At 36.8% G+C, this 20,119-nt stretch overlaps 1 pseudogene; it reads right to left on the reverse strand.

Annotated features, from left to right (window-relative positions):
- The window catches only part of LOC138824645 (zinc finger protein 385D-like), a 240,256-nt pseudogene that overhangs the window by 183,410 nt on the left and 36,727 nt on the right, over positions 1 to 20,119 (reverse strand).

A 20,119-nucleotide genomic window follows, 5' to 3' on the forward strand; every position in this document is an offset into this window, starting at 1 on the left:
AGTTTCTAAATTAAAAAAAAAATCAACCTTTGAAGTTTTGTGCCCCATACCAGCATGTCACCAGACATGACCTTTAGTTTTGAATATTTTAGAGTTGAGAGACTTATTAGTTAACTAAATGCAAGTACTGAGAGAACAGACAAAAAAATATTTGATTATGGACTTGGAGAAAGAGCATTGTTGCATATATGTGAAGAAATACATTAGAAACCTATAGTAATTACTAATTCCTTCCTATTTTCAGGCAACAAAAGCATTCTTCCATGAACCAAAGTTGAGAACCATTTTGGAAGAGAAAAATAGTGATGTGACTAGTGATGGTCTAATGATGTGACTTTCATGCTTTTTATTGGAAGAATGCATCCTGATCAATGTCACCCCATTCATCATTCTCTCTCCCTACAACTATGTCAAAACTCATCCATCCACTCAAGTAGGAGTTTGATCAGAAGCGATTGAAGCAAAGTTTTAGACAGGAAGTTGCAATTGCATCTGTGCTTCTATCCAAGCATAAGTTCTTAGCATTTTCAGTGTAAAGACTGACAACTTGGTTCAAGTTAGAGAAAACAGTAGGGTCAAAATGTTAGTAGCTAGATCCCACTTCAAAATGCATTACTAATGCTAATGGAATGACAAACATAATGGAATGAACTAAGCATCACCAGATAGGAAAAGGTGTAAGAGATAGATAGAGAGACAGAGACTCTTGAGTTATTTAAAATAAGGACATTTCATTTTATATGAAACTGGTAGTAATACATTTTCAGCCAATCTGAGTATTTAATAAATATATAAACATTGTCACCATGTTAAGATGACTTTCAAATGTTCAGGATTAGGTCACATAATTTGTGACAGTATGAAATCAAACTGTAGGCTAAGATGACTATTTTCTACAGTTAAAAAAAAAGTAACACACCTCTCCGGGCTGAGAAGAGAAAAAATTTTGACATATTCTTCATGTTCTACGAAAATGTAGGATGTTGATTGCCAAGAAGTGGTAAGATTGGTTACAGTACAATATTCAAGTTAGTTTTAAAACTTGCATAATGACAAAGCAATGCTTGACCAAACAAATCAACTCTGATCCACAGACCACCACAGATAGCAATGAGCCCACCTGAAATTTTTAGTTCTGCTTTTCTAAACTGGAAAATACCATCCAGAGTCCAATGGCTTATACATTTCCATAAAGATTACCTTTTCATTAACTGATGCCATTTGCTCTAGTTCTTGTTTCACAAAGAACCAGTAATATCTAAATGCCAGTATTGAAGGAGGACAAAAGAACTCCCTCTTTATCGACCTATTTGTTTTACTCAGCAATAAAAATGTATCACTGTCATAAGAAGGGAAAACTGTAAAAGAAATGTTAGAGTTTTATAATTAAGCCTTCTGATACAGATGATTTCCTATCAAATTCAAGTTATTCTGTTATTGCAAATGCTGTTTTGTTTCTTTGTATTTGCCCTCTAAATGTTATATTGTTTTTCATGATCCTCTAAATTATTGTTACAGATTCTATGAAATAACTAAAAATACTGCAAAATGCTAGGGAGAAAAAAATAACATAGAATACACAAAGATCACATAAAATGATTTTAATCATGTATGTATTTTAAATACCTTATAAAATCAGGAAACATTATGCCAGGGTAATGTTTTATCACCGTTCTAATAATTGCACTGAAAATGATACTGTTTTCAGAAATATGAGCTGGCTTCAAAAAGTAAGAAATTCATTTACTACATATACCATATATTATAGTCACGGTGAAAAGCAGAGCTCATTTTGAGCCATTGCTTTTAAATATTTACTTCTCAGTGCCTTTATAAAACCATCAAGACAGCTAGTTAGTGTTACTTAAAATAAGATGTAAATTAAAGATAAATATTCCCTTGCCCATGCCAAAACATAAAACAAAATCCTAACTTAGAAAAGCATTAAAAAAAATCAACAAAATTAGACTTGCAAACATTCTAGTAAAACATATGCTAAACTGTTTTTACAGAAGTACTGAATATTCATTGAATTGTAATTCCTATGATTTTAATTTCTGCAATATCTGCATTAGCGATTAGAAAAGCTAATATGATAATAAGGGTAAAATAGATCATGAGCTACTCTTTTGAATTAAAAAGGCAAGAACTGAGGAAGAACAATCTAATGCAAATAATCGAGCAAACTGTGGGAGCTATTTTGGGAGAATATTTTGTATGAGAGAGGAGACAGAGTCAAAGACAGCCATGATAACCCAAATGAGATGAGACCCTAATGTAAATGCTACAATGATGGACAAAGCCTTGGAGGGAACATTTTCTCATTGGAGGGATGATGGGTACCAGTCTCCAGGTGTAATGTGTGCACTGATGGGCTGAACAACAGAACAGAACTTCTCTCCAGCTGTAATCAAGAGTGATTGATGGTTGGGACAAAAAAAAGTTGATTATCATGACAAGTTCACTGATGCAGGGAAAATAAGCTCTGCTTGAGGAATGGATAAAACCTGTTCAGAGACTGCTTTTTGAAACCTGCTTTGTAAAAGAGTCACAGAGACAGTTAGAAGTTGGAGCAGGCACCTGTTGTAGTGATACACTGGGTAAGAATCAATTTGCCAGACCTCATTCTCTACAGGTTTCCTATCTGAGGAATTTAAAAGCTCACTGATGCCCAATAAAGGAGAAACACAGACAATGTGTAATGGAAAGATCTCATTTGCTTCTCAAAGTATCACTGAATCACACATGGACCTTGAAAATTAAACATTCCTAGCATGACACACTTCCATTTGTCCTCCCAGTTCCTTCTACACAACAAATGCTTTGCCCGAACAACTGCAGCCTTTGCCACTATCGGATTCAATTTATATCAAAACACAGATTTTGCACTGAGACAAGTCCCAGTGGTAGAATTCTGCATTTAAAATAAGATTTGGCCAGCTTCACAAAAAGGTGAATCTGGGCCAAAATGTGCAGGTATAGTGTTTTAAAACCATACCTAGAATGTGTAGATTGAAGAATATGAATAAATACTTGCACTTTTTATTTACTTTCTCAAGTTGTATAGTAAATCCAGATGTACCATGCAATTTATCTGGTACAATTTCATTATCCTTCAGCCCAAGATTAAATTCAAATCTACCACTCCTAAACTAATTACCATCAGAAACTTTTAGTGTAAATAAGGTAACTAAAAGTGTACATTTGTTTAACTGATAAGCAGAGCTTTATCCCTGTGGATATCTGGGAAAGGGTAATGTATTTTATCTCAATTAGTCTAGACAATTAATAGAGAGAATAGAACTTAATAGAAAAGAGACCAATGCAAATAGCATCTGTAAGCCACAAAAAGAAAATCACACACAAGATCAGACAGGTCTATGAACTACTCTTAATCAGTATCTTTTGCTCTTCTGCTCAGGAATAAACCACTCTGTGATCCTAGTTTCCAGTCGTGATGGAATGAGTGGTTTACAAAATGTTGAATTAAAGTATAAGAAAAAAATACCAAAGTGAGCAAGAGCACTGGTAAACAGTGACTACAATTAATAGAAAAGAATGAACAAACTTGGTCTTTAAGACTTTGAACTACTGGTGACCATTCATTCTGTTTTCACTTTTGGTTTCTACAAGTTTTGTTAGTGACTAGTGACAAGCAGAGAAATGCATATGGTAGTAAAAAAGAGATAGTAAAAACCTGATTACATTTATATTAGCTACACACATCAAGTTGTTTCTGGGCAACTGGGTTACATCTAGGATTTTTTCCATGGCCAATGAAGACTACCTCATCAATAAATGGAGATGGAAAGATTGAAGTTCAATACTAGCCCCGGAAAAATGTTCTAAATACTCCATCTTTAAAAAAAAAAATAAGTGGAATATAATGACACGTGTGTGTAATCTCAGGTACTCCTAAATGGAAGTAGAATGAGAATGGTCCAAAATCAGACAAGTAGAAGCAAGATGCAAGGAGGCAGAGACAAACTAAAGCAATGAGAGGTTGGGTGTGGCTCAAGTGGTAAAGCTCTTCTAGGAAGTGTCAAGTCCTGAGTTCAAACTCCAGTACTACAGAAAGAGACAAAGTGAAAGAGGGAGAAGGCAGGAGATAGAGACAGAGACTGACTGAAAGACTGAGAGACAGAGAGAGACAAAGAGAGACAAAGACAAAAACAGACAGAGACAGAGAGATAGAAAGGGAGATACACAGCAAGAGATGGAGGGACAGAGAGACAAAGAGATAAAAAGAGAGATAAAGACAAAGAGACAGAGAGAGACAGGGACAAAGAGACAGAGACAAAGAGACAGATGGAAAGAGATAGAGACAGAGACAAAGATAAAGACTGAGAGAAAGAAAGAGAAAGAGACAAAGAGAGATCAAGAGAGACCAATGGACAGACAGACAGACATTGTATTGGCCAAACAGTAGCTATATCAGCAAAACTGTGGTGAGATTTCTGGTATACTCTGAAATCAAATATAATCCTGAAGTAAAAATTAAGATTTTATACTGCAGTGACTTTTTAAAATCATCTAAAATTTTGAGGTTGCTATAAAGTAAGCTTTCAAAATCTTCATATTCAAACCACAGTTTTTAGGCTACGCTCACATTCCACTTATTGATTTCCATTTCAAAACACAAATTTTCCTGTTGAGATACCAAGGAGTAGTTTAAGATATGAATCTTAACTTGAAGAGAGATTAGACACTGCAAAAAAAAAAAAAAAGACAACTCAGCTATTAATTTTTAACTTGAACTGCAACGATTATTGTAAATAATTATTCATAAATGTGAGGCAACTTATTTTAGAAGTCTTTTTTAATTTAATGTTATTGTCTAGGTAATGTACAGAGGGGTTACAGTTACACATGTAAAGTCATGAGTATACTTCTTGTCCAACATTGCTACCCTCTCCCTCATTTTTCTCCCACTTTACCTCCCTCCACCCAAGTTGTACAGTTTATTTCCAACGTGTTGTCTTGTGAATTTCACCTTCAATTTCGTGTCACAGCAATAGGAAACGTATTTCCTAGTCTTAACTGTTTAGTTCCTTTGGCCATTCAGCATTCATTGTGGGATGTCTAAAACTGTCAGAGAATCCTTAATAGATATAGCTTCTTGCTTCATATTCTAGAGGAACCATGGCCAGCTTTTAGTTCATGCAACTGGAAACACATTTCTTGCCCCTGACCCCCACCTTGCCCTCTTCTTTCTCTATCCGAACCTACTCTTTTATACTTTGACCAGCTTAACTGTCCATTATAGAAACGTTCGTTAAGTGTCACTCAAATTCCAATTGCACTTTTATACTGTGCCTACCATTGCCTTTAATACTGGCAACTGTCCTTGAGTCATTTTGAGGTTGCATATGCATAGAACCTTGGCTGCCATTTGACTTAGTTGAACACTATTAGCTGATGTGGGGCAGGGCCTGTCAGTTTATATGAAAAATGAAAGCCCCACGCTGGCACTTACGGACCCTGTTTCTTGTCCTCCTAGCTGTTCAAACTGCTGGTGACATTGAAAAGTCAACTAAACATTCTTCCCTCTGTCCATCTACACATGAACTGAAAGATTCCTTATACATCTCTCTGTGCTAATGTAAATTAGTAGAATGGTCAATACAAACATCAGCTCCCTTTCCTAAGGGTGTGGTGATGCACTCACTAGTCATATATTTAAAAAAAAAAAAAAACTTTCTCTTTTTCAGGCTCTTTTTAGATACTCATGACCCAATTTTTTAATGTCTAATAGAAGTTGCCCAAAACAAATCTTATTATTCTGTTGGATAACAATATATTTTGATAAATATAAAACCCTTGGGTTTTTCTTTTCTCTCCTTTATTCTTCATGTCATTCCAGATGACATTCTGGAATAGCAGTGCCTGATTTAGAGTATTCTGAAATATCCCAATCATTGGGATTTTACTTTTGAAATCTTGCCCAGAATATGCATTGCTTTTACAGATTTCTATGTTCTCAGCTGACTCATTCTTTTCCCTGAAACCTCTACAACTAGACCCAGAAATTCTTGCTTGCTCCTTCTGTTCAAATTTTACTTGCTGAGACTTTCTGACAGAGACATAGGAGTCAGTCAAGGTGTAGCAAAGTTTCTTGACACATGGAACGTGCCCAAATGCACACTCAGGGCCTAAGCTTTTCAACAGAGCTTACCCAGCCACATAATCCAGATGCAGCCACAGCCTGAAATTCTCAGCGCTGACACACAGCACCACCAATCCCAACCACATTCTCAGAGGTGTCTCTCTCTCATCCCAGCTGAATGGCCCTGTCAAAAACCGCTTTTGAAGAAGAAAGACCCCATTTGTTAGGAAATGGAAAGACTTGGAAAAAATTATATTAAGTGAAGTAAGCCAGACCCAAAGAAACATAGGTCCCATGGTTTCCCTTATCTGCAACAACTAGTATATGTTTAGGACAAGCAGAAGAGGTCAAAAGCTATGTACATGTGACCATATAACCTAATGCTAAGTGAAATGAACCCCAAGATAGGGACACAAGAGATTTTATCTTCCTTGTTGTTCTTTTTAATGTACTTATAATGTACTATGTGAATTTTTTTGTTTCTTTGTATGTTCTTCCCCATGGTATAACCCCTGTTGTTACTGTATTTGTTTCGAGTATCCTGCATCTTGTACATACATTTTTATAATTTGGGGAGAGGAAGGGAAACAACAAAATGCTGAAACAAGGATACAGGATGACCCATTGTAATAATGAGATGTACAAGACACTATGTTGAAAACAAACTTTACAACTTTGAGAGAAGGGAGAGAGGAATTTGGGGAGGTGGGGAGAAAAGGGGTAGTAGGGGGAAAACATAAGAGGGGGTAACATTGCTCAATAGGAAATGGACTCATTACTCATGTAACTGCAACTCCTCTGTACAGTATTTTTACAATAATATATATATTTAAAAAAAGAATAAAAAAGAAGAAACAACTCTCAGTGAGAAGGTCATGATGTTGAATCCAGGGCTCCAAGCAGCTGTGAGCCCTGGAGACTGACAGTGGACACTCTCTTATGAAAGGAAAGTTCTAGTGCTGTCTGAAAATTGAGTTTAGAACTGGGTAGTATATTCCACAAGATCTCTTAGAACACAACAGTCCCAACAACAGACTTGAAAGAGGTTTGGAGCGTTTGGTACATGTCACTTACCCAGGACAATTTATCCCTGCAGGTTTTATCAGGAATATACGTGTTAAAATCTACTGAAGAATACTAAATACCAACACTGCAAACAAACCAGACCTCTTTAAACACTTTTCTTAAAACAAGCAATAACATTTTCAAACTTTGATGTATCTTAAAATCATTACAGTAGGAGCTGGGAAGGTGGCTCAGTGGTAGAGTGCTTGCCTTGCATGCATGAGGCCCTGGGTTCGATTCCTCAGCACCACATAAGCAAAAAGAAAAAAGCCGGAAGTGGCACTGTGGCTCAAGTGGTAGAGCGCTAGCCTTGAGCTGAAGAGCTGAGGGACAGCGCCCAGGCCCAGAGTTCAGGCCCCACAACCGGACCCAAAAAAAAAAAATCATTGCAGTAAACAAAGTAAGGCTCAGAGAGACAAAGGAGGAGTACTGTTTTGCATACGTGGAAAGTGGAACTAAGTTATATAAAATATGTAGACATATACAGGGTCACATGCATGTATACAAGAACATGTTAACTAAAATATGGTATATGCAAAGGAAGGATTTCAGTGGAGTGTAACTTGAACACTGATTTACTGTTTGACAAAATGAACAATAGGAAGCTGGAACATTGGGGTGTCAGGGGATGGGTGAGGTCAAGGGAATCAGGTGCAAAAACGGAGAGAGGAAGGGTGTAGAAACAAAGCTAGAATATTCAGTGCACCCATGTGAAAATGGAATTAGGAAACTGAAGGTATGGTTGGGGTTGGGAGAAATAGGGAAGAATGATGGGAGTGAGACACTCCTAAACTGACATGTTGAATTGAAACCCCTTTGTTCAGCTGTCAGGGTAATTCAAAAATTAAAAGGCAATGTGACATTTCAAAAAGGGAACTCCTCTGTGACCCAGCAATCCCACTTTTGGGCATTTACCCAAACGATCACAAACAAGGCTATACTAAAGCTACCAGCACAACTATGTTTATCGCAGCATTATTTACCATGGCTAAGATATGGAACCAACCCAGATGCCCCACAGCATTGTTTATCCCATAATATAAATGTAGTTTTTCAGTTTCATTCACAACAGAGTTTATAATCCAACCAACTAAATATCATATTTTATTCAATTCATATAAAATTACTGAAATCATGGTATTCCCAGCATTCCGTGCTACTGCACCAGACTCTGTGTCCTGGTTTGGTATTAGATGTACCACTTACAGGCGTGGTTTTTCAGTAACCTTTGCCGCTAGACTATTAAATCCAAGGATGGATTTTTCAATGTGAGACTAATAATGTCTGCACATTCTCAAGGGATTGTGTTTAGACAGCAGACACTTCCATAAGTAGACAAGAAATATTCTGAAAATTGTATCTAACCTGAGAAGTGGAATTTATAATTTGAGAAAAAATACTGAGAATTGACAAGTAGAAGAGGAACTAGATGCAAGGATTCCTTTTCATTTTCATTTTCCAAAACAGTTTAACATGTATATAAAGTAACTTTACACAAAAAGGAGAAGGACTTCATAGTTATTTGATTCTAAGAAAACCACCATTATGTTTAAGTATTTATTTTCTTTAAACATCAGCCTTAGCAATAAGATTGATATAAATATTCAAAAGATGAATGTATAACTGTCTAATTTGTTCATTTAGCAATAAGATTGATATAAATATTCAAAAGATGAATGTATAACTGTCTAATTTGTTCATTTAGAAAGAAAAAAATATGACCCACTAGTCGCATTTTCCTCAGGTCAAACCATTTATTTGGGATATGTATGTTAGGAACAGATATGAATCCAAACATGCAGACTTGTAATGATTTCTAATGCATATCGCCATTGCAAAATTTACCACTTGTATTGGTGGTTATTCAAAGATTAAGAGGCTCTCAAGCAATGTGTCTTCTAACAAGAGAATTCCCTCTTCTGGTTCCTTAGATCTCAGAAATAATTAATGCTTGACAGTCTGAAGTCAAAAAAGAAGCCATGTTATTTAGACACAATGGTGCAGTCACTTGAATTTATGAATTCAGTGTGCCTATGGTTAAGCTGTGAGTGTGACAAGATGAGGATTTGTAGGTAAGCCTTCAAGAAAGAGCTACTTTCAAAACAGCTCTGACTTCATCCATGCAGCACCTTAAGGATATAGTTCCTAAGGGAAGGAACTCAGGCCATCTCTCCAGGGCACTTTGCCTAAGCCAGAACTGCATGGACCTCATCCACACCACATACTTGGTATACCACCTTGAGCAGAGGAGCCCAGCCACAGTGGAGAATGGGCATTGTCCCTGTCCAGCAGCTGCTGGCCACACACTCTACAAATCCTCTAACCTCTGCACTTCGGCTTCTGCGTGTAAATTGACTGAAAAATTTATTCTCTATTTCATGTAATAATCTTATATTCATGTTGGCCCGTTTTAAGTTTTCTTTCAAAAGCATCCTTACTAACCTGACCAGGCCACATAGCAATGTTAAATTATTTTAATAAGTTGATTTATAATTGGACAAATTACAGCCTTACATTCTTTAGTTGGATGCTCTTTGCACAATACTATATGGGTTTTATATAAATGTTTTCTTCAAAAATAAAAAGAATATGGTAGGAGAAAAACAAAGCAGGGGTAACAGTGCTCAATAGGAAATGTACTCACTACCTTATTCATGTAACCCCTCTGTACAGTATCTTTACAATAAAACATATGTAAAAAATAAAAAATAAACCAGGAAAAATGAATATACCAGGAGAAGCCAATCTGATTTATATCCACAAAATAACAATTTATGACATTAAAATTAAACTATCTTCAGGGCCCCAAGTGGAAGCTGCATGATACAGGAAACACCAATCCACACAGTTTACAATCTGAAAGGTTAAAAAAAATAAGAGTTTAGAAGAATAAAAACACTGAATTTTCATGATCTACTGATGAAAGCTCAACAAGCTATTATTTTCATTGGAAGGAGAAGAGGCTATGAAATGTAAAGAGGTTCATAAGGAAGAAATGCTTCCCTATGTGAAAGAAGATTCAACTAGGACTCAAGAACATTACAGTGTGGTCATCAAGAATGAATCTAGGTTTTAAATGGAAACAAGACAAAAATCCACATTTATATGGAAGGAGTCAAAGATAGTTTTAGAAGATTAGAGAAATTTCTCAGAGGATCAAAATAGTATATACTTATATACATACATGTATATACTATGTATATATAAATATACATACATATATACTATATATACATATATACATATGTATATTTTAACTTACTTTGTCTGGGTGTTGTGTGCATATATCTATATAGATCAGTTGATAAATCTAATTGATATTTAGTTTTGAAATATTTTCTAAATTTAGAAAAATTTAGTTTGTTCAATAAGAAAACAAATATATGATTTTCAGAACATTGGTTCCTCTTAACCACATGATAAAGGTATCATAATACAGAATTTCCAATGTTATATTTTAATCCTGCAGTAATTGTTATGTTAGTATTTCTTATTATTTAGGATAATATTAATAATGACAAATACAAGTATAAGTATTACTCAAAGTATGTCTGGATATGATGAGCAGGCCATCACTAGGAGTAATCAATAGAAAAGATGCTTGCAACTCAGTGTAAGACAGAATCCAATGACCTGAAGTGCTTCTGAGTCCTGATTTACAATTTTTTTCCTCCAGTATAAAATCAAACTATAAAATTATCAGCAGATAATATTTATTTATTGTGTATATATATGTGAGAAATAAATTTTTATGTCACACAGCTTATAGTATTTTGTTATAGCAAATGAACTAAAACAGGTGTTATGCAGCCAAAATTTTCCTTCTCAAATCAGCAGAACGAATGTTAGATTGCTCTAGTAGGTGAAGATCTGAAGACAGCAGAAATCCTTTTACAAAAGGAAATGTTCTTCCTGAAGACACCAGCCACTTTCTTTATGCCACATCTATTTCCTGTACCTAATGATCTCTTAACCTATCCTTATCAACAGACCACCCAAAAGGACTCCCTGTCTGTGGAGATGACATACTGGAAGGCTTAGTTCTTCCCAATCAACATCTATTTGGTTGTCTCCATGGTGACAAAATAGAACAAGATTAATGACACCTTGGACATATCCATTTTGTTAGGCAAGGGTCCTGTATTCTCCCACAGTTTGAATAATTCCTAGTCCTTATAAAGTATCATTCCTATTCTTCTGGACTTCTGGGGGTGGGAAATCAACAAAGATTTTTCACATTGGCCACAACTCAAAATTGGAAGCATCGAGATGGGTCCAAGTCCATCAGATCATTGTAACAGGTGTAACTAAGGTATAACTAACCTGCTGAAGGGCTGCTCAGGTCCACAGCTGTCTCCTTTCATCTCAGTCTCCCTATGTATCTCATCTGTGAGCTTCCGTGAGGTAAGGGCTTTGGAATTGCCTGCTAGATTGACAGTATATCTGAGATCTCTAAAATGGCCAGAACTCAGGATATATGGTGGATCTGGAATTGGACCCGTATGCAAACTGGGCCATGATAGAAACTGGGGCTATCATGGGAACTGGAGCCAACACAGAAGACAGAATTTCAAAAGTCCCAAACTTGGCCTTGGTGTCTGTCTTAATTCAGAAGTACAGTCTATTAAAACTTGTTTGATTCTAAATGTGACTATTCTCCAAAGATGAAGTACATTATCTTCTTTTAGCATTCCAAAAACACTAAAATATACCATTAAGTTTCACACATTTAAGACTGTACACATGTGCTTTTTCTGTACTACATAAACAAACATAAAGTAATTAACTCTGAAATCAAAATACATGCAAATTTAAATGCTATCTTTGGATTTTGACATGCTAAGTTACTGGAGAAAAAAATACTAAACAAATCTTTTCTCCTGCAAGATTAGAACAATATTTTATTTTTTTTAGTAAATACAAAACAATGAACTTACATCAGAATTAAATCTCAACTGGCAAATGTTGCATGATATGATTTGCTTTCTTCGATGAGGAAGAGGAACCCCAAATGTATGATTTATTACAGCTTTCTGAATTGGGTCCATCTGTAATGAGAAAAAATACAACAAATAGAAATCAAACTTGTCAGTTCCATTGGAAAGTTGCCTGCTTCATTAAAGAGCCAATCTGTGCAGCTTCGATCTACTGCTCCCATTATAAAGAACATTTCTATGCTAAGAAAAGACATTTCAACTTGCTTAGAAAATAGATAATAAGCCTGAAGCTTGGGAATGATAAATGTTCCCATTAAATCTACAAACTAAGTGCTTTTCTCATTTGGGATCAACAATTGTACCAGCTAGATAATCCTTAAGTATAATTAAAGGTATTAAACAGTCTAACATAAAAGTATGCCAAAATGAACTTAAAAATAGATTTGGTCAGTTGGGCAACTATGAAAGTAAATTATATACCATTATTCAACTTTAGCCTTATGTTTTGAATTTGCTATATTTTAAAAGGGCCAGATGTGGTGGTGCATGCATTTAATTCCACCTACTAGGGAAGTAAAGTCTTCTTCACTGAGAATTGTGCATTTGAGGCCCATCAGGCAAACTCAGCAAGTCTGTATCTCCAAAACAAACACAAACTGAAGGACTAGAGGTGTGGCTTAATAGGTCAGCACTGGTATAGTATGTACAAGGCTCTGCTCCAATCCCCAGTACCAAAAAAAAGTCACAGCATACAAATCCTGTCCCACTGGGAGCTGTTAATGAAGTCATTTAACAATCACTTGTTGAATACTTAGTATATACTGATGCCCTATGGACAAGTTTAAGGGGACTCAGAGTTTGAACCAAGTGTCAATTATATCTCTTTATCTTAAAGTAAGCAACACCCAAACATGTCACAACCTATCTCTGATAAAACTCAGTTCTTCTTACCTACCTTTATTCTGTGCTCAGATCATGATCCCTAGCTGTAAGACTAATAAAAATTTCCATATGCTCTTTAAGACTATCTATGTTCTTCTCTTAAAGTTGTGGTGTGGTTTAAATCTGATAATTCACCAAAGTTAGTAGATGCTATTCAGTATTTATTATGAAGCCAGGAAGCTTACTTTTTTTTTTTTTTTTTTTTGGTCAGTCGTGGGGTTTGAACTCTGGGCTTGGGTGCTGTCCTTCAGCTCTCCAGCTCAAGGCGAGTGCTCTACCACTTGAGCCACATAGCCACTTCCGGTTACCTAGTGGTTTATTGGAGATAAGAGTCTCAGGGACTTTCCTGCCCAGGCTGGCTTTGAACTGTGATTCTCAGATCTCAGCCTCCTGAGTAGCTAGGATTACAGGCGTGAGCCACCAGTGCCTGGCTAAGCTTTCTTAATATATGAAACGTGGCTACATGTTTTATACAATGTGGGTCCTGCAAAAACAAAATCACCTAGAACTTTGTGTTCCTAGAGATACTTTTGATACCCCAGCAATTTGTTTGCAGACATCTCTGTGATCTTCACAATATAAGTTCCTTCTTCAATTCAATTCACTATTTTGATCTAATTATTAAAGCCTAACTCCAAGCCACAGTATCTGTTCTCCTCAGCCAGGGCCTACTATAGGATAGTCGTGGAAAGGTCCAAGGGTTTGCTATGGGATTAATGCCTGTCCATGTTCCCAATTTCCCCATCCCAGTCAAGCTTCCATGCTTTCTTTAAGCCCCACCTCCAGCCTATTTTCACAGAACTTAAATGAACAATGCACCGAGACTGAGACAGCCAGTCGTCTTAAGTGTAAATTTCAGCTGTTTCAACAGCTCTCATTTGGCTTCCCTAAGTCATTTTTATACCACTTTTAAATATTGTTACAACTTTCAACAATAACCATAGAGACAACCAACTGTCCCTCCAGATGAAGTGAAATGTTAAGCTAAAAGATATACCAGGTATTGGTGGCTCACACCTATCATACTAGCTACTCAGGAGGCAGAGATCTGAAGAAATACAGTTCAAAGCCAGCCACAGTAGAAAAGTGATGGGACTCCAATTCCACTTAACAAGAAAAAAAAAAAAGTCAGACTGAAAGTATAGTTCAAGTGGTAGAGTGTCAGCCAGTAAACCAAACGAAGCAAAATGTGAGGCCGTGAGTTCAAACCCCAGAGCTGGGGGAAAAAAAGTCCTAAGTGACTTGCTTTGTCTTATCTTGCCTGTTGCATGTGCTTTCTGCCTAAGCAAAGCACACTTCTTTCAGATGAATTATGCCCACAACCCATTAAGGTACACATCAGTTCTCCCATAATAATACCTTGAAATAGAAATATGACACCCATTGAAGGGGGGGTGGGGAGGCGGTCGTGAGGCTTGAACTCTGGGCTTGGGTGCTCTCTGTGCGCTCTTCAGCCCAAGGTGAGTGCTCTACCGCTTGAGTCACAGCACCGCTTCCAGTGAGTCTCACAGGCTTTCCTGCCCGGGCTGGCTTTGAACTGTGATCCTCAGATCTCAGCCTCCTGAGTAGCTAGGATTACAGACATGACCCACCAGCACCTGGCATGACACCTATTTTTTTTTTTTACTAGAGCTGCTCTTCAAAGATACCCTGTACTGACTTTTTGGTGAGCAAGATGCTATCTGAGTCTTTCAATAACCCTGGGGAAGTAGGGGTATCCACCCAATCTGTGCCAGAGGTATTTTAGAACCGGATGCTTCGTGGAAAAGTGATGAATGCTCTAGATTAAATTCTTCTGTTGAATCTGAATGAGTCTCTGATCACTTTGGCTATGAAATCTGATTTCAAAATGCAAAGTGGGTTGTCTTCTTCAGAGACATTTTTATCTGCCAGCATGCTTAAGAAAAATAAAAACACTTAACTGAATATAATTTAAACATGAATTTCACCAATTATAAGTATGCCACTAAAAGTAATTTACTTTTAGTCTTATAGGAATCTAGTATAGAAATATGACACGTTTAACACATTTATCAATGAAAATACACATAATCTAATGTGTGTCAGTGTATACACATATGTACATAGCATAGATGACCATTTACAGTTAGCAATTATGAAAGAACAAAGTCTAAATAGAAACCCATTTCACCGCTACTTATTTAATTAAATGATACTTAATTAAAGGCCATGTAACTAAAACCACATCTACTATCTGATCTGGAGATGTAGAAACAATACTAATCAGACACATATTTATGTATCACAATAAACCTTTTAATCTGTGATTTCCATAACATAACTAAAGCCTTTACTCTTTTGTATGTCTTTAAATTAAGTATTATTGTACCATGCATACAGTTCAGAAAAGTGGGGAATCTGAGAGGTGGAAATATTTTCATATTTTAAAAAGATGAAAAAAGGTGTAATGGTTTCCAGGAAATAGTAAAGACACTAAACTAAAATTAGAACACAGGATCAGATGCATAAAATCTTCAGATGAGTCCCACTTAAGCCTGGTAGTATTGAGTTATAACTAAGGAAATGGTAACGTCCACCTAATATGACACATTTGTATAATTTTTCAATTGGGATATCTTAAAGAGTAGACTTTCAGAATCCTGTCTGTAGCTCCCCTATGCAAATAAACAAAAGAACAGAATGATATACTAGTGTCCATTCAGCCAGACACTAGACTGAAATTCAATTTCCAACCCAGCCTATGGCTTATTTAAAGCTAAATGAATATGTTTTTCTTCATTTCAGACTTAAGGACTTTGGTGTTTCTATCAAGGGCCTGGGACTCTGCTGTCACCCCTCTGGGATTTCTTCTAAATGGATTCGCAAATGAGCGTGTGAGGGGCAGGTCTCAAGGGCATCAGGAGTCCCCATTTAAGAGGACTGTTGCATTGTGGGGCAGCAAGAATTTAACCCTGAGTTTACAGTTCTTGCCCTAGGAGACTGCTCTCCCTCTGATCTACTATCAACTTGCCTCTTACTTTTTCAATCAAAGAATAGGAACTTAAATGCCAGAAGTTTAGAAGTCCCCAAGTATAAAGGTTGTGTCTTCCAGCTGATATTTCTATATAATAATGGCCCCTAACAACTAACAATCGAAAGGTTGCACTCACAGACACTCACCGTATGTTTGATGTTCCTAACCATTATTTCTATCCTAATGTGCTTATGAGGGCACTTTTCCTCTCTGAATCTTCATCAGTACATTACTATCATACATTTCTGATCATTGCTATGTTGGATATTGAAGTCATTCTGAGACATGTATCTTGGAAAATTTGATTTGTGATAGATTATGTATAGAAGTTTTAGTGAGTACTGCAAAATGTTTGTTGCAACACTGAAATGACATTCTAGCACTAACTACCCAGTGTGAATAGAATGGTCTACAACATGACATCCTACCTTCCAGTGCCAAATACAAGTCACAAACTCACTTGTAGTTGACAAACTGGATGCAAATGTGTAGATCATCATGATCCACACAGGTTTGAGTATGTGCTACAATGACTGGCAGACAGGAAGAAAGTATTTAAAGAGAATATAGTTTTACCATAGAGAATATATATGAGAAACAGACATAGGAAGAGAACAGAGGCAAGAGCTTGAAGAAGGAGTAGAAAGCTTCTATCTTCTCTCTCTCCCAGAATATCGATGCTACTGCATTCACTTTCCCAACCAGCAAACTCATACAAGTCTCATTACCCAGTGTTCTTACTGTAACTCCATTCCATGGAGGTCAAGCTGGGATTACTTAGCACAAATACCCAATCTTCCAGTCGTGTGGTTAGTCCTTCTGGTAACTGGGCCCTGTCCTCCTCAATCATCTCACTAGTATAAACTAAGCTAGCTATTGCTGGAAAGCAAAGACCGTCCTATCACTTGGGCATTCCCAAAGGGTTAGAGGTACTGACCACAGATCAAAGGCTAAAGATGAACCTAATTCTTTATTTTACAACAGTTGCTCATCTTCATATGAATTTAAATACCTCATTTTCCAGAGTTGTCATCATAATAGAAAAATATATATCCTTCTCAGTTATCACAAAAAATACCATTTAATCAATTTTCAGAGTGACCAATAAGCAGTAGCAAAGGTTTTACTAAGTCTACCACTCCCACTTCTGGGAATTACCACTGCAAAGTCATCTCTGTGTGTATAATAATTCTGAAAAACAATGCTGCATCTAACTGTAAGGATCTTATTTTGCCCTCCAGTGCTATTGACAAAGTCACTCCAAGGTCACAGAGGGGAAACCAGCCCATCACCTAGTTGCATTGGTGATGAACCAATGCAACACATGGTACAAAATATAACATTTCCACTTTGCCTCCAAGCAGCGTTTAACAAATGATTGTGATGTACTATCAAGTCCTAGCTTTGCCTCCTACTTGTTTTATTTTCCTTGTCCCAAGCCTTCGTGCATCTTCACGTCTACCATAGATAGGGAGCCTTGTTAGACTGTGAGCACAGAATCCTATTATGTGATTGTGGAGCCCTCACTTAAATACCCGCATCCGTTCCTGTCATTTCCCACACATCAAGAACAGGGAGCACCTGTTTCTGAAGAAGCAGAAAACTTAGGGAGAAGAAAAGTGACTCAATGTGTCCAGGTGACCCAGAGCTTTCTAGGAAGAAGTAAGTGAGTTCCACTACATCCAAGTGCAAACTACTTGTGAAGAAAACAAGACAGCTAACTGAATGCAGGCAGTGTGAGGCTCAGTCCTTAAGAACCCAGACAACATAGCTCAGTAGGTCTTCATAATGTCCCCAGGTGGTGGAAGCTATTTTTATTCCTTTTGTATATAGAGGTTTAAGCACAGACACATGAAGTTAAGCTGGGTGCACTATGCAAACCTGTAATTCTAGCTATTTGGAAGGCAAGATTGGGAGATCAGATTTGAAGGCCAGCCTAAGCAAAAAGGCAGCTCTGGATTCTCCATTTCAATGAATGGTTGGGTATAGGGACTGGTACTTGTTGTCCTAGTTATGGAAGAAGCAAATACTTGGGCATACTGGTGGGTAGCTATCACTCAGAAACACAATTAAATACAAGGAAAAGGACCAAAGCTTGGGTTGAGAAGACCTCAACTTGAAAATATCCAAGGTTTTTTCCCTTCCGCTCCCCAAATTATACCAACATCAAATACAATGAAAACAGGTGTTATACTGTGGGGGAGAGACATACAAAGCAACAAAGAAAGCATCTCATAAATATGTTAGAAACAATAGCAAGAAAGAAAAATGATTTGAGTCCTTATCTTGGGGTTAATTTCGCCTAACATCAACTTATCTGACCGTTTCTGCTTGTCTCAGAGATATACTAGTTATTACAAAGATACAATGAGATGTATAAGACATTATGTCAAAAAACAAACTTTACAACTTTGACGTGCAGGGGGGAGGGGGGAGATGGGAAGGGCAAACAAAGGAGGAGGCAACAATGCTTGATAAGAAATGTACTCATTACCTTGTTCATGTAATTGTAACCCCGCTGTACGGTATTTTCACAAAGGAAGGAAGGAAGGAAGGAGAAAAGAGAGAGAGAATGAGAGAAAGAGAGGGGGGAGGATAGGAGGGAGGGAGGGAAGGGAAGGAAGAAAGAATATCCAAGGTAAGAAGAAGGTAGAGATGTAGTTCAAGTAGTAGAACATTGACTTAGCATAGCTAAGTTGCCAGTACTGCCAAAAATTAATTAATTAATTAATAAGACAGAAAATTGAGTGTAATCAGATTTCTCAGGGAGAAATTTCTAGAACTTTGACTAAAATCCAAGAATTCTACCTTTACTAATACAATTATAATCATTGCTCTCTGTATGCTTTCTTCAATAAAGATAAAGAAAATATGATTAAACAGAAAAAAAGAGAAAGGAAATGTCTATGGCATACTAATACATCAAAGATTATTCTACCATATTTACAGAGCAGCATTTTGAAATTTATCTTTTTTGAAAAAGATAAGTACCAATCACTCAATGGCCAAGCTTTATTTAAAAAGAATGCAGCCAGAAGCCAGTGGCTCATGCCTGTAATCCTACTCAGGAGACTATGATTTTAGGATTGCAACCTGAAGCTAGTCAGAACAAGAAACTCTATAAGACTCTTATCTTCAATTAACCAGCAAAAAGCTAGAAGTGGAGCTGTCTCAAGTAGTAGAGTATTAGTCTCAAGCAAAAAAAAAGCAGAGAAATAGTACCCAGGCCCTGAGTTCAAGTGCCAAAAAAATGTACATATGTGTGTGTGTATAAGTACAAAATAAGAGCATTAAAAATGCTTTTAAAAGAGCATTACAAATGTAGGGGAGAATGTAGAAATGACCAATAAAAATATACAAATACTGGTTATTCTAGAAATGAAATTTACAATAAAAAGGACATGGTCTTTAGATGGATGATTGTCAAAAATAAGCGTAACAACACATCTGGTAAGGATAAGCCCTCGAGAAACATATAGAAAAGTTGGGTAATACCTACCAATATTGCAAGTGAATCTCCCATGTGATCTAAGCATTGAACTTGTAGAAGTACTCTAGGTAGTATACACCAAGAAAGCATCTTGTTATCTGTGTTTTTGTTGGTCCACACATTCCCACATGCAATAGGAGAAATAGTAAGTGATTAGGAAGCTATAGCTTTCACTATGTGGAAGTTGTAAGGAACTCATTAACTATGTTGAGGTACAAAGAGATCAAAAACAAAATGCAGAATAACTATGGTTGGACAGTAGACTGTGAAACAGTCACACCAGCATAGTGAGAAGTAAAGTAGGTGCTGAGGATAGTGCTACTCCACCACTCAGACACCATCAGGTAGCAGACAGAAAAGCAGGACAGCAGGCATCTCCTGAAGAGAGTTTGACACAATACAAAATCATCTTGCCAAGAACATGAAACCTGGATGTGGTTATGTGTTTGAATGAAACCGAGGGACATCAAATCCCAGACTATGGGAAAGTACAGAAGGGATGGCATGATTCCCAGAGAAAGAGCTAGAAAATAACTGAGAGAAGGCACGTAACTTCAAAGATGCTTAAATGACATACCAACCAA

Source organism: Dipodomys merriami, unplaced genomic scaffold, assembly GCF_024711535.1.
Source record: "Dipodomys merriami isolate MVZ:Mamm:240054 unplaced genomic scaffold, mDipMer1.0.p SCAF_13, whole genome shotgun sequence".
Classification (NCBI taxonomy): Eukaryota; Metazoa; Chordata; class Mammalia; order Rodentia; family Heteromyidae; genus Dipodomys; species Dipodomys merriami.